Source organism: Ceratotherium simum, chromosome 4 (assembly GCF_057802395.1).
Source record: "Ceratotherium simum simum isolate JZ-2026a chromosome 4, ASM5780239v1, whole genome shotgun sequence".
NCBI lineage: Eukaryota > Metazoa > Chordata > Mammalia > Perissodactyla > Rhinocerotidae > Ceratotherium > Ceratotherium simum.
The window spans coordinates 25,040,488-25,055,412 of NC_141903.1; the positions used below are offsets into that span (position 1 = coordinate 25,040,488).

At 37.4% G+C, this 14,925-nt stretch overlaps 1 pseudogene; it reads left to right on the forward strand.

Moving 5' to 3' along the window:
- The first annotated feature begins 13,985 nt into the window (after positions 1-13,985).
- Positions 13,986-14,339, forward strand: LOC101397498 (large ribosomal subunit protein eL42-like; annotated as a pseudogene).
- Positions 14,340-14,925: the final 586 nt, after the last annotated feature.

Consider the following 14,925-nt stretch of genomic DNA (forward strand, 5'->3'; position numbering starts at 1 on the left):
AAGGAAGATTACAACCTAACTGACATAGAATCCAAAATAACTATCATGAAGAAACTCAACAAGTTACAAGAAAACTCAGAAAGACAGTTCAATGAACTCAGGAATAAAATTAATGAACAGAAGGAGTACTTCACCGCAGAGATTGAAACTCTAAAAAAAACCCAGAAATTCAGGAGATGAAGAACACAATTAATGAGATGAAAAATAAAGTAGAAATCATTGAAAATAGATGAGATTATATGGAAGAGAGAATTAATGAGCTCAAAGATAGAAATCCAGAAATTATTCAGGTTGAAGAGGAGAGAGAACTAAGATTTTAAAAAAAAAAAGAACGAAATTCTACAAGAAATATCTGACTCAGTTAGGAAAAGCAACATAGGGATAATAGGTATCCCAGAGGGAGAAGGGAAGGAGAAATGAGCAGAGAGCTTACTCAAAAAAATAATATCTGAGAACTTCCCAAACCTGGGGAAGCGACCAGACACGCAAGTATATGAAGCTAACAGAACTCCTAATTATCTCAGTGCAAAAAGACCTTTTCCAAGGCATATTACATTAAAACTGTCAAAAGTCAATGACAAAGAAAGAATATTAAGGGCAGCCAGAGAGAAGAAATAACTTACAAAGGAATCTCTATCAAGCTATCAGTGGATTTCTCAGCAGAAACTCTACACGCTGGGAGAGAGTGGAAAGATATATTCAAAATATTGAAAGACAAAAACTATAAGCCAAGAAAACTCTAGCCAGCAAAGTTATCCTTCAGATATGAAGGAGAAATAAAACTTTTCCCAGACAAACAAATGCTGAGGGAGTTCATCACTAGACCTGCCTGACAAGAAATGATGAAATGAGCCCTCCTACCTGAAACAAAAAGGCAGAAGTTTACAAAGCTTTGAGCAACATGATAAATAGACAGAAAGAATCAGAAAATTGCAACTCTATATCAGAATAGGTTAGTAAACACTTAATTATAATATAAAAGCTAAAGAAAAAGAAAGCATCAAAAATAACTATAACCACTTCAATTTGGCTACAAACTCACAACACAAAAAGGATAATTTTAACAACAAAAACATAGAAAGGGAAGAGGAAAAGGATGGAACCTGCGTAGGCTAATGGAGATAAGATGCTATCAGCAAAAAAAGGACTCTCTCATCTATGAGATCTTTTATACAAACCTTATGGTAACCACAAAACAAAAAATCAGAGCAGAGTCACAATCATAAATAAAGAGAAAACTGAGAAAAACATCACGTAAAACCACCAAACTAAAACGGCAGACAGAAACACAAGGAAAAAGAAACAATGGAAATATAGAACAACCAGAAAACAAAAGATAAAATGACAGTATTAAGCCTTCATATATCAATAATCACTCTACATGTAAATGGATTGAATTTACCAATCAAAAGACAAAGAGAGGCTGGATGGATTAAAAAACAAGATCCAACAATATGCTGCCTCCAGGAGACCCATCTCAGCTCTGAAGACAAACATAGGCTTAGATTGAAGGGACAGAAGATGATACCCTAAGCAAATGGCAACCAAAAGAGAGTGGGCATAGCTATACTTATATCATACAAAATAGACTTCCAGCCAAGAAAGATAACAAAAGACAAAGATGGGCATTATAAAATGATAAAAGGGTATTCCACCCAGAAGACATGACACTTACTAAGATATATGCATCTAACATAGGAGCACCAAAATATATAAAGCAACTATTAATAGACCTAAAGGGAGAAATTAACAGCAAAACAACAATAGTAGGGGACTTTAACACTCCACTTACATCAATGGATAGATCATCAGACAGAAAGCCAACAAGGAACAGTGGCCATATATGAAACACTAGACTAGATGGATTTTTTAGATATATATAGAACATTCCATCCAAAAGCAGGAGAATACACATTCTTCTCAAGTGCACATGTAACATTCTCGAAGATAGACTATATGTTGGGAAACAAAACAAGCCTCAATAAATTTAAGAAGATTGAAATTATATCAGGCAACTTTTCTGACCACAATGCTATGAAACTAGAAATCAACTACAAGAAGAAAGCTGAAAAATCACAACTATGTGGAAACTAAACAACATGCTACTGAACAACTATTGAATCAATGAAGAATTCAAAGGAGAAATCAAAAAATAACTGGAGACAAATGAAAACAGAAGCACAACATACCAAAACTTACGGGATGTAGCAAAAGAGGTACTGAGAGGGAAGTTTATAGCAATATAGGCCTACATCAAGAAACAACGAAAATCTCAAATAAACAATCTAACATGATACCTAAAAGAACTAGAAAAAAAAGAAGAACAAAGCCCAAAGTCAGTAGAAGGAAGAAAATAATAAAAAATCAGAGAAGAAAAAAATGAAATAGCAACTGAAAAACAATAGAAAGGATCAATGAAACTAAGAGCTGGTTCTTCAAAAAGATAAACAAAATTGACCAGCCCTTAGGTAGACTCACTAAGAAAAAAAGAGAGAAGGCTCAAATTTATAAAATCTGAAATGAAAGAGGAGAAACTACAATGGATACCACAGAAATACAAAGGATTATAAAAGAATAATACAAAAAGCTATATGCCAACAAACTGGATGACCTGGAAGAAATGGATAAATTCTTATAATCATACAACCTCTCAAGACTGGATCAAGAAGAAGTAGAGAATCTGAATAGACTGATAACAAGAGATTGAAACAGTAATCAAACACCTCCCAAAAAACAAAAGTCCAGGACAAGACAGCTTCCCCGGCGAATTCTACCAAACATTCAAACAAGACTTAATACTTACCCTTCTCAAACTCTTCCAAAAAATTGAAGAGGAGAGGATGCTTCCTAACACATTTTATGAGGCCAACATTACCCTGATACCAAAACCAGACAAGGACAACACAAAAAAGGAAAATTACAGGTCAATATTGCTAATGAACATAGATGCAAAAATCCTCAACAAAATATAAGCAAATCAAATACAATATATTAAAAGGATCATACATCATGATCAAGTGGGATATATTCCAGGGATTCAGGGATGGTTCAACACCTGCAAAATCAACGTGATACACTACATTAATAAAATGAAGAATAAAAATCACATGATCATCTCAATAGTCACAGAGAAAGCATTTGACAAGATTCAATATCTATTTATGATTAAAAAAACTTTCAATAAAATGGATATAGAAGGAAAGTACCTCAATATAACAAAGGTCATATATGATGAACCCATAGCCAACATCATACTCAACAGTGAAAAACTGAAAGCTATTCCTCCCACAACAGGAAGAAGACAAGGATGCCCATTCTTGCCACTCTTATTCAACATAGTATTGGATGTCCTAGCCAGAGCAATTAGGCAAGAAAAAGAAATAAAAGGGATCCAAATTGGAAAGAAAGAAGTAAAATTGTCACTATATGTGGATGACACAATTCTATATATAAAAAATCCTAAAGAATCCACCAAAAAAACCTATTAGAAATTAACAAATACAGCAAAGTTGCAGAGTGAAAAAATCAATACACAAAAATCAGTTGCATTTCTAAACACTAATAACAAACTAGCAGAAAGAGAAATTAAGAATACAATCCCAGTTACAATCACAACAAAAAGAATAAAATACCTAGGAATAAGCTTAACCAAGGAGGTGAAAGACCTGTACACTAAAAACTATAAGACATTATTGAAAGAAATTGAAGAAGACAAATTATTGGAAATATATTTCTTGCTCATAGATTAGAAGAAGTAACATAGTTAAAATGTCCATATTACCTAAAAGAATCTACAGATTCAATGCAATCCCAATCAGAATCCCAATGACATTTTTCACTAAAATAGAACAAAGAATCCTAAAATTTATATGGAACAATAAAAGACCGCAAATAGCTAAAGCAATTCTGAGAAAAACAGAACAAAACTGGAGGCATCATACTCCCTGAATTCAAAATATACTACAAAGCTATAGTAATCAAAGCAGCATGGTACTGTCAGAAAAAGAGACACACAGATCAATAGAACAGAATTGAGAGCCCAGAAATAAAACCATACATCCATGGACAGCTAATCTTAGACAAAGGAGCCAAGAACATACAACAGAGAAAGGCAAGTCTCTTCAATAAACGGTGTTGGGAAAACTGGACAGCCACACGCAAAAGAATAAAAGTTGACCATTATCTTATACCATACACACAAAAAAACTCACAATGGATTAAAGACTTGAATGTAAGACCTGAAACCATAAAACTCCTAGAAGAAAACATAGGCAGGATGCTCTTTAATATTGGTCTTAGCAGTATCATTTTGAATACCTTGTCTCACCAGACAAGGGAAACAAAATAAAAAATAAACAAATGGGACTACATCAAACTAAAAAGCTTCTGCACACCAAAGGAAACCATCAACAAAATGAAAAGACAACCTACCAACTGGGAGAAAATATTTGCAAATCATATATCCAATACAGGGTTAATTTCCAAGATATATAAAGAACTCAACAACAACAAAAAAACAAAAAACCTGATCAAAAAAAGGGCAGAGGATCTGATTAGACATTTTTCCAAAGAAGATTTACAGATAGCCAACAGACACCTGAAAATATGTCCGACATCACTAATTATTAGGGAAATGCAAATCAAAACTACAATGAGATATCAACTCATACCCATCAGAATAGCTATTATTAAAAAGACACAAGGTAACAAGTGTTGGAGAGGATGTGGAGAAAAGGAAACCCTCACACACTGCTGGTGGGAATGCAAACTGGTGCAGCCATTATGCAAAACAGTAGGGAGATTTCTCAAAAAATTAAAAATAGAAATACCATATGATCCAGCTATTCCACTTCTGGGTATTTATCCAAAGAACACGAAAACACTAATTCAAAAAGATATATGCACCCCGTGTTCATTGCAGCATTATTCACAATAGCCAAGACTTGGAAGCAACCCAAGTGCCCACCAATGGATGAATGGATAAAGAAGGTGTGGGGTATATATATACAATGAAATACAACTCAGCCATAAAAAAGACAAAATCATGCCATTTGTGACAACATGGATGGACCTTGAAGGTATTATGCTAAGTGAAATAAATCAGACAGAGAAAGACAAATACCATATGATTTCACTCATATGTGGAAGATAAACAAAGATAAAATCATAGATAAGGAGAACAGATTTGTGGTTACCAGAGGGGAAGGGGGTTGGGGGGAGGGCAAAAGGGGTAAACAGGCATATATGGGTAAAGAGGCGAGGGATGGAAACTAGACTTTTTGTGGTGAACACGACACAGTCTATACCGAAGGTGAAATACAATGATATACAACTGAAATTTACACAATACTATAAATCAATGCAACCTCAATAAAATAAAAATACAGAGTGGGCATAATTACAGTAGTCAGTAGCAAGTTTAGACTGTCAGTCACAGGGGAAGGGCATCGTCTGACTCCCAGGATTCTATGAAGAGGATGTTGTTTCTAGGGGCAATAAAATTGGGCAAACCAATGAAAAGTGATGATCCCTGCTCAGTTTCCAGACTTGCACCTTCTCAGGCCCAGAACCCATTGACTGAAGAAGAGACCAGGTCCTCAGGAGGAACAGACCCTGAAGCACCATGGCAAGTGTATACAGCAGTGATTTCAACTAGTGCTTCCCCAGAAAGATCAGTAGCCATTTTCTGGGGTAACATTATACTGGAGGAAACAGATGATCCAGTTGTTTCAACAGCTGTTGGATATAGGGTCCAAGTTAATTGATTGTTGTATCCAGAGAAACAAAGTGCCACTATGGCACCTGGGCACTGTTTCCAGCCCAGGTCTCCCTCACAGTGTCTCCCCTGGGTCTACAGACCAACTGGTGGTCATTTCCCCAGATCTCAAATGTGTTATTAGAATGGACATAACTAGCAGTTGGCAGAACCTTCGCCTTGATTCCTTTATCTATAGGGTAAGAACTGTCATAGCAGGAAAGACCAAGTAGCAGCCAGAAAATCTACTCCTCGTGCCTAGTTATGATGGTAAATGAAAAGCAGTATAGCACCTAGGTGGAAGGGCAGAGACGAGGGCCACCCTCAAAGACATAGGATGCAGAAATAATAGTCTCTATTATATTCTTATATAATTTATAAGTCTAGACCCTGAAAAAGAATGGATGGACCACAGAAAAACCACAGTGGGTTAAACATTAAGTTTAAGAAGTAGAAGTCCCAACTGGGGTTTCGTGCTGAATGTGGTATCTTTACTAAAACACACAAGCACAGCCTTGGGTTTGTGGTATGTGATGAACGAATTTTTCCCCATATACATTTCGATGACTGTGCGGCTCATGGCCCTGGATTCCACGAATCCTACCACATACTTCCAGAAGCTTCCATCTTAATAGAATGATGAAATGGTTTATTAAAGCCACCACTAATGATGCTTAGAGATGACACCCTGTGAGGATGGGGTGCCATCCTGCAGGAGGGACTCTACTCTTAAAGCAACAGGCATTTTATGTAGGCTTATTCCTAACAGATCTCTCAAGGAATAAGAACACTGGCTAAATTAACACTAAAACACCATTCTGTTCAACAGGTATCACAGTATTTCTGTAAAATAGAAGGAAAAAAAACAGGAATGGAATGAATATTCCAGTAACCAAGAAGTGAAAGTAGAGTGAGCCCTCTAACCATCTTTCTCAGAGATTAGTTGGAGAATATGTGCTTCCTATATCCACAACTTTAGGCTCTGTGCTTCCAGAGGTGCTGCCTCCTAGAGGGGAACACTTCCAGCAGTAGACACAGTAAGAGAACCATTAAGTTTAAAGCTAAGGTGCCACTTGGTTACTTTAAGGTCCTGTCTCAATAGACCAGCAGCCACAGAAAGGAGTTTTCCTACTGTCAGGGAGAACTAACTCTGGTGGTCATGAGGGGATAAGATTGCTGTTACTTAAGGGAGGCAGAAAGGAATATATTTGACACTCAGATAAGATGCTAGGACATCTCTTAATACTCCCTTACCCAATTTTAACTGTAAATGGGAAAGTAGAGCAATCACAGCCTCATAAAGGCATAATAACTTGGGGGCTCAGACCTCTTTGGGTTGAGCGTCCGGATCATCCTATACCTAAGAAGTCCTGGCTGAGAGTGAGAACTGTCTAGAATGGGTGGTAGAGAAAGGAGATGATGAGTGTCAGTCATAGCCTCAGGACTAACCACAGTAACTCTGGAATTGATCCCACTAACTCTTCTCTTGAAAATGTTCCTGGGAATCTTGCACCCAGAATTCTGGAGAATCTGTGGCTGGATGGAATGAACTTCGTTCATCTTCGAAGCTGATGGCTGTGAGCAATGCAAGAGATGGACTGTAAAAGACATTGCAATGCCCTGCCTAGACCACTTTCCTGGGCTGGCACACCCAGACCCCAGACTCTAGGAGGCATTGGCCGATTGCTTGCTCTGTGTCTTTTCTCTGGAGAACTGTCCTCAGCTGACAAGAGCTGCCTCATCCAGGATATTATGCATGCACTCCCCTCTGGGGTAGTCCACAGCCAATGGCTGCCTTATATCTGGTACAGAAGGATGGCCCCTTTGCCTCAAAGTGAGACAACTCTGCAGGGCAGTTTACTCTCCAGAGATCTCCCACGTCCACATAGATCAGACCAAGATTAGACTTTGCCTGAGACCACATTCGTGCTTTCCTGCTTCCCTTTCCCTTAACCTGCTTCCTTTATAAGTTTGCTCCTGAATCCCTGTCTAAGCCACCGTTTCTACAAAACTCATCCTAAGACACAGAAGTATAAACCAGGTCTATGTCTTTTGGCTCTCATATAGAAGAAATCAGAGAACAGACAGTCCCAGGCTGGTATAGTGTCTGTAAGTCATCAGAGACCCAGGCTCCTTCTGTCTTTCTTTCCCTTCATTCTTAGTTCATGGCTGCTGCCATCAAGCTTGCCATCACATCCACATTCCAGGCAGAAGAAAGGAGGAAGGGATACTACCACAAGACTACACCTCACTGTGCTTAGCTCTGCTTAAAAGTCTTCATGGAGGCACTATCCAATGACTTCGTTCACATTTAGTGCCCCTCCCATCTGTAAGAGACACCAGGAAATGGAGACTTTAGCTGGGCACATTGGTGCTCCCAATAACATAGTCTGCTATAAGGAAGAAGAAAGAACAGATTCCGGCAGCCTCTGCTATAGTCCCTGACTAGGACAATGGGGCTTGAAAAGGGGATCCAAACATTCTAAAACAGTAGTCCCTTACAGATCACCTCACCAGACTCAAAACTGATCAAGAAGTGTGGGGAGAAGAGTAGGTAGGCCCAGCAGAAGTAAAGGAGTAGTATTATCTGGAACCAGGCCTCATGCAGGGGCAGGCTGGGGCCTATTCATGCATTCACATATCCAAATCTTCAAAAAACCCTGGGGGATGTAGAGTGGATGGGCATTTTTTGATCCTGAATCCTTCCCGTGGAAGCCACATTTTCTCCCCCTCTGGTCATACGCTCTAGTCTGTGAGTAGGAATCGCAGTATCAGGCTTTTAACAAAATGCCAGGGCTCTGAAGAGCTTATGGTTTATTTACTGTGCAACTTCTAATGCTCAGATTCATCCACAGTACAGCCAATTATCATATCAATGAAATCTCTGTGGAAGAATTATCAGAACCAGCTTGCACCGTCCAAAAAAAGTCAATGGGGGAATAATCACATCACATTTCTGCTGAACAATATAAAACAAAAAAGTTAACTCCAAACTGTGTTTTTTTCAAAGGTACCTTAAACCTCGAGGACAAAAATTGCCCAAGAGCCTTAACGTACAGAAATGTTTTCTGAATAACTTCATCATCATTTCTTGAATTTGAGAATCTTCTGTCTCCTATAATTCTACCTCCCTAGGTCCTAATAATGTGGTCATTCTAAACAAGTCACTTAAGAAATAATCACATTGGCTGTAATTCCATTATAAAACCATTCAATTCAACAAGTAAAATCACTTCTACAACTGAATCACAATATCTCTGTGAAATAGAAAACAAATGGGAACGTAATTAATATTCTTTCTAGAACTGAAGAAAGAGTTATTAAGTGACTTGCTAGAGGTCAGATAAAGCAGGGAACCAAACTTCCTGGTGCCTATTTCCATGCTCTCGCCAACAAGATACCTTCCCTTGACCTTTCCTTTTTATTTACACCCTACTCTAGGTGGCAGAATCTGCAATTGTCGTCCAGTGTGCATTTCAGTAACAGAACCTCTTGAGTTTTCACCAGAAATATGGCTGCCCAGGTTGAGGCGATATTTCCCATCTCCCTTACATCTAGGTATAGCCACCTAAACATATTTGGAAGCAATATGCAAAATCTCCCATCATGTCCTTAAAAATGGCGTTGCTTTCCCTGCATGATCTTTGTCCCCTCCACTGCTGCCTGGGAAATGAGGATTATAGAAACCCTGGAAGCCTGTGTTGAGGACCACACAGCAATGCTGCTAGCCTCAGACCACTCACCTCTGAACTTTTATGTGCAACAGAAAGACACTTCCATATTATCTAAGCCACTGTATTGGATGATCTTCTTTTCCCCTAACTATTAAATTCCACCCAGCCCCAGATTTTAGCCTTTCAAGATCCTCACTTAAAGGCTCATTTAAAGTGAAATGAGTTCTGAGGAGAGGAACAGGAAAGCAAGGTAACCAGAAATCATGTCCAAGGAGGGACAATTTGAAAGAAATGGGAACACACAACTTGAGGAAAAGAAGAAAAAGAGGTACCAGGGGGAGTTCTCTTCATGTTTTTCAAGGATCATCATGTGAGAAAATAATCACACTTGTGCCCACATGTGACAAGGAAATAAAGTAAGATTAATGTGCAGAAGTCCAACAGGAAAATTTCAGCCTCATTAAAGGATGAGCTTTTCATCATCATAACAACGGGAAGATATACAGGAATGCCCTGGGTACTAATCAGTTCCCTGTCATTGGAAGTATGCAAGCAAAATTTGATGTGAGAGAATGTAGAGCACAACTTCAGGATTCTCACAGAACTAGGTCCTAATTCTTGCTCTGCCAATTAACAATTGTTGTTTCTTACTATTTATGAGCCAAGTCTTCATTTGTAAAATGTGGTTAATTTTAATATTTATCTATTAGAGTTGTAAATAATAAAAGAGAAAATAAATGTGAAAGACTTTCCAGTGGAGATGCTAGAGGACCCTATTTGGTGGGGATACTAAAGAGGGATTTAAACATTAGATAGGCAAAGAGGAAAGGATGGTCATGATAAATGGTCCCGTGATTCTGAAATATTTATTTCCCTTTCAGCAATGTATAAACATAGTGCTTAATGAAAAAGCTTGGCTAACAAACAAACTAAGTAAATCATCCCTCCCACTGTGAGTACCAGAGGTTTCAGGGATAATTAAATTGAATGGTTCTCATTTACTCCCACCCCCCATCCCACACCCGCAGAAATCTCAAAATACTTCATCATGTTTGTTGGATGGAAGAATCATAACCTGGACACACAGAAGTTCTGCCAAGATGGTTTTCCTATTTAGACTCCTATTCGGTCCCAACTTTCGAGGGAGTGAGGGGTTATAAAAAGCAAGAGGTATCTGTGATACAGAGGAAATAACTAATATCTGGGAGTCAAGAGAGGTGAGTTCTGGACTAGTGACTGACACTAACTGACTCCCAGAAACTTGAACAACTTTCCACCTCTTCAGAGTTGGTATCCAAGTCTAGAAGACAAGGGCATTGGGAAAGACAATCTAGGGTCCTTCTACATTCAGAATCCTATTATTTTTAATTCAAAGAAGTAAAATGACCCACTCTTTGGAAGCTCGATCACTCCTTTGACCTTCAAGGTCAAAAGCTACCGAAGCCCAGGGTAAAGGATCTAATATCATGGGGAATCCAGAATATATAACATTGTCATTTGACATAGCTAAGGAATTTTTGTGAAAAGATAGAAATAATCCCTTTTCACAAGAGCAATAGAGCCATGAGTAAGGATATCAGGGCCTTTAAATTTCAAAATAGTTGTATCCTAGGGTAAGGGCAGAGGGTTGTTCATACAGAACCCACAGATGCCAATGCAGAAATGATCTCTATTGGCGACTATGGATGGTGGCTAAGACTGTGGCATCTAGAGCGAGTCAAACCCGAGTATAAACTCAAGCCCTGCCACACGCATTTTTGAGGAGCTTGAAGGAGTCATTTTCTGGGCCTCACTTTCTTTCCTTGAAAGGCGCCACCACATTGTTTTTGTTTTAAATGAAAATTAAATGGGGTAATGAATATAAAATTCTTGGCACTTTGCTTACCCACTGGATTCTTACCTATTTGAGGGTAGGGACTATGATTATCTTATTTAACAGTATTACCAGAAGTTAGTCCTCATGTGGTACGTGGTAAGTGCTCAGGAAAATTTCAAATACATGATACCACATGCCCAAAACATCTGCTGAGCTGCCCACAATTGTGAAAACTTCTGACCTTCCTCTCTAATTACCCAATCCCTATTTTGACCAGTAGATCAAGAAAAGAGACAGTATCACTATTCTTACCATGCCCCTTTGCTAACTTCCTTTACGTAGTTTAATCATATTTACTGCATATGCCTGGCCCTTAGGCTCTAATCCAGATGGTGCAAAGTGACATGACTGTCCTTGGTCATATTCAAAGTTTCCTGCCTTATGATCCTGAAATTTTGGGATTTTGATTTTTTTCCATTAAATAGATTCTTCATCTAGTTTGGACACTGATAGAATTCAGCACAGGCAGCATCAACCAGATATGGAAGTAATACCTATAAGTAAGTTGATGAGTCATTAGAAATATAAAATAGGCTCTCACTGCACTACTACCCAAAATAGAGTGCTAAGAAAACTCAGTTTGTGGATATATTTTCTACCCAATCACCATTTATGAGATTTTTATGCTATTTCACAGAGCTGGAATTTTACATAAGCCAATCTAGACACACTTCTGCCTTGGGAATCAAGGCAATTATAACCATAATACCAAAAGACTACTTTTTAAATAATCAACATCATCATCATAATTATTTAGCCAACAAAAAGGGACACTTTCAAAGCAGCAGGCTTTTATAGCCAGGATATTATTAAATATGAGTCCCAAAAGGATTAATTCCTAGAACGAACAATGTGTTCTATTAAAATATAGCAATTTGTTGACAAATTCTGCACATAAATGATCTACATTATGCAAACCAATTTGGCTTTGCTGTTACCACAATCTTTTTGCAAAATGTTTAGAAATATTGTTTTTCACATTTCTGCAAATATTGCAAGTCTATTTCCTTTATCTTTCCAAAGTAGAGGTTATTGTATACAAATTATTTTTAACTCCGTTAAAATTGTACTTGTATTGATGGCTTACATCAAGGCCACGTCCCTAAGTGCAATCCTTTCTTATTATCTAGACCTGTATATGCTGCTCATTATGGTAGCCATTAGCCACGTGTAGCCGCTGGGCACTTGACAGGGGCTAGTGAAACCGAGGACTTGAATGTTTAGTTTTATTTCATTTTTATTGATTTAAATTTACAAACTGAGACAATGTTAAATATTTTTCCACTAAACATAACTTTATGATTTCAGTAATACTGTATTCCTCTTTAACTACTGAAAATTTAGCTTCCGAATGGAACTGATTGAAAGTATAATCGATTTCAAAGACTTTGTAAACAAAAATAATGGAAAATATCTTACTAATAACTTTATGTTGATTATTTTTTGAAATGGTAAGGTTTTGGATATGTTGGGTTAAATAAAATGTATTACTAAAACTATTTTTCTCTACTTCTTTTCATTTATTTTTAATGTGGCTACCAGAAAATTTTTAATTATGTATGTGTTTCATATTATATTTATATTGAACAGCATTGATAGTCAATCTAGAAATATCTACTTACTCAAGTTCTACTTCCTGTAATGGTGGTGAAGCTTATATTCGATTAACCCTCCCACAGATAACATTTGTAAACACAGGCAAAGGGAATCAGAAGGAAGTCGGCCCTTGAAAGAAGGGAATCGCCCTGGATAAGATTCACATTATTGAATTTTGTACCTGTGGGCATTCTCTAATCTGCAGGGAATTACATGGACAAAATTTAAGGAGAAAATCATAGTCATAATGAATTGAGAAATAGAGTATGGAGTTTAGGGCTGCCAGAGCAGCTAGAAAGTGAAGGGAAAATTTAGGAAAGGAGGAAGCTCCCAAATCTGCATATGAATATCACTCAAATCCTTGGCTTACCTGTGAACAAATGCTTGGAAAATACTAAGATTCACAATATAAAAGAATAGCTGTAACACGGAATTGAGTAGAGATCTCAACTTCTACCCACTGCAAGGGAGATGGTTTGGTGCTTAAGTGAACTGCCTACTAGAACAAAAACAAACACTCTTTAGAAGAAAGAATCATAGTCTCTACAACAGTTCATTCAGAATACGCATTATAAAATAATAAATTAGTAGACTTGCAAAGAAACAAGAAAATGTGATCCACAATCAAGAGAAAAAGCAATCAATAGTTACTGAGCCTGAAATGTTCAAGATGTTGGAATTAGCAACCAAGGACTTGAAAGGGTCTGTTAAATCTATGTTTCAGACTATAAAGGACAATCTATCATAATAAATAAAGAGACAGGAAAATCAGGTAGAAAATTGTAAACTGAATGAAAGTATAACATAAGAATTCTAAAACTGAAAAGTAAAATGTCTGCAATGAGAATTTCCTTGAAAAGTCTTTAATAGCAGATTGGAGATAACAGAAAGGATGGATCAGGGAAATTACGGATAGATTAGTGAAATTAAAGACAGATTTTCTCCAGAAGATTATCTTCTGAAGACAGATAGAATATCAATATAAATTATCCAATGTGAAGAATTGAGCAAATAAGGATTAAAAATAAATCAACAGAACCTCAGAGACTGACGGGACAATATTAAGTGGTATAAAATATATGCAATGTCATCCATACCAAAAACACACCAGCAAACATTTGTGAACTTTCCTAAAACCTGCTTGACTTTCTGAAAGAAGTGTGGCAAGCACCAACCTCACAAAATGACACAGTACAAAGAGGACAAGGACCCTCCATATGCCCGGGGAAAGTGACATTATGACAGAAAGCAGAGGGGCGATGGTGGACAGACTAAGCAGATTTTCTAGGAAAAGTCTAAAACTACAAAGAAGATTGTGCTAAGGGTTGACTATGTTGAGCCCAACTGCAGATCTAAGAGAATGTTGGCTATTAAGAAATGCAAGCATTTTGAGGTGGGAGGAGATAAAAAAAGAAAGGGCCAAGTGGTCCAGTTCTAAGCATACTTTGTTTTATTATGAAGACAATAAAATCTTCAGTTCACTGTTCATGTATATATATGAATATGAGAAAGAGTCAGTCCCAGAGTAGGGAAGAAATAAAACAAGACAGAAAAAAAGTGTGTATATGGAGGGTGGGGGTGGGAATAGTCAAATATTCCCCAAACTTGGGGAAAAAAAACCAAACTTGCGGATCCAAGAAGCTCATCAAATCCTAACCATGATAATTACCAAGAAAACTGTATCTAGGCATATTGTAGTCCAACTTCTGAAAACCAAAGACAAGCAGAACATCCTGAAAGCAGCCAGAGAAAAAAGATAAATTAAATACAGGGGACGTCATAGTTCCTTGTCAATAAGAATGATGGCTGATACCTCATCAAAAACAAAAGAGGCTAGAAGGCAAGAAAACAATGTTTAAACTGTTAAAAGAAAAACCCTTTTACCCAGAATCCTATATCCAGTGAAAATAACCTTCAACATGAGGGAAAAATAACTATATTTTCAGATAAATAGGAACCACAAAAATTTATTGCCAGCAGATCTGCACTTCAAGGAATACTAAAGCATGTTCAAAATTAAGGAA